The sequence below is a fragment of the Buceros rhinoceros genome, unplaced genomic scaffold (assembly GCF_000710305.1).
Source record: "Buceros rhinoceros silvestris isolate BGI_N320 unplaced genomic scaffold, ASM71030v1 scaffold23821, whole genome shotgun sequence".
In the NCBI taxonomy this organism is placed as follows: Eukaryota; Metazoa; Chordata; class Aves; order Bucerotiformes; family Bucerotidae; genus Buceros; species Buceros rhinoceros.
In genome coordinates this window covers 1-1,246 of record NW_010395487.1, presented here as the reverse complement: position 1 = coordinate 1,246, position 1,246 = coordinate 1, and positions in this window count along the sequence as shown.

Sequence of the window (1,246 nt, the reverse complement as noted above, 5' to 3'; positions counted from 1 at the left end):
AAGCCCCATCCCTGGCACCATCCCAGGTCAGGTTGGCCCTTGGGGCTCTGAGCCCCCTGCTCTGGGTGCAGATGTCCCTGCTCCCTGCAGGGGTTGGACTAGAGCAGCTTGGAAGGTCCCTCCAGCCCAAACCAGACTGGGATTCTCTGTCTAGCCAGGGCACTGGGGCTCAAGGCTGCCCGGAGGCATCCCCACCACGTTTCAGCACAGCTGGGTTTCGGGAGGACCTGGGGCCCTCACGAGCTTCCCCTCGTGCCTCCATCCCTCCCTCCATCGCCCATGGGCTCCTGCCCTCTGCCATGGACACCCCTCTGAGCCCCAGCAGAAGACCAGAAGGGAACTGGGGCTCCTTTCAGCTCGTTTCTTTAATAAGGACACAGATAAATCATTACAAAATAACCATTGAACGAGAAGAGACTGAAACGACAGAGTCCACACGAGGGGAAGGGGCTTTAAAAGCAGCTTCCCGCCGGAGCCGAGCGCTGCGGGGGCAGGGACGGGGCAGAGCAGGGACGGCGCGGGGGTCCTTTGCTCCAGCAATGGCCGAGCCTGGGGGTACCCAAGGATCAGGCTCCTCCCGCCCAGGTTTGGAGGAAAAAAGAAAAGAGAGCCGAGCTCGGTGCCAAGCCTCGTGGGTTCACTTTCCTTTTAACCCCAGGAGACCGAAGCTCAGCATCGCCATGGCACGGCTGGGGTTGCACTGCGGTGCAGCTGGGAGAGGGGAACACCGACTCGTCTTCGGTGCCAAGCCGCGTGGGTTCACTTTCCTTTTAACCCCAGGAGACCGAAGCTCAGCATCGCCATGGCACGGCTGGGGTTGCACTGCGGTGCAGCTGGGAGAGGGGAACACCGACTCGTCTCCAGAATGGAACTGGACTGGCCATGGCACAAATAACCCAAATCACTCCAAAAAGCCTTTTTTCCCACCAGATCTTTCCCCCGTCCCAGCCTCTCCACTGCAGAACTGCCACCAGCAGGTCGGCCCCGGTGTCCATGCCCAGCGCTGCCCCGTCCCCTCACCCAGCGTGATAGTGGCATCTGTGGCCACCAAGGTGGTGGCTGACATGGCTTGTCCTGGCAGCTTGGCTCCGTCGCTGAGCCCCAGGAAACCAGGGGGGACAGTGGACACATGGGGGAAGGGGGGCACGGCTCACCTGGGGGCCCGTCCTCGTGGGGTCCTGGCACTCCGTGGTCTAATATGGCTTCTAAAGTTGCTCTGACGGTGAGATGCACCAGCGCGACACAG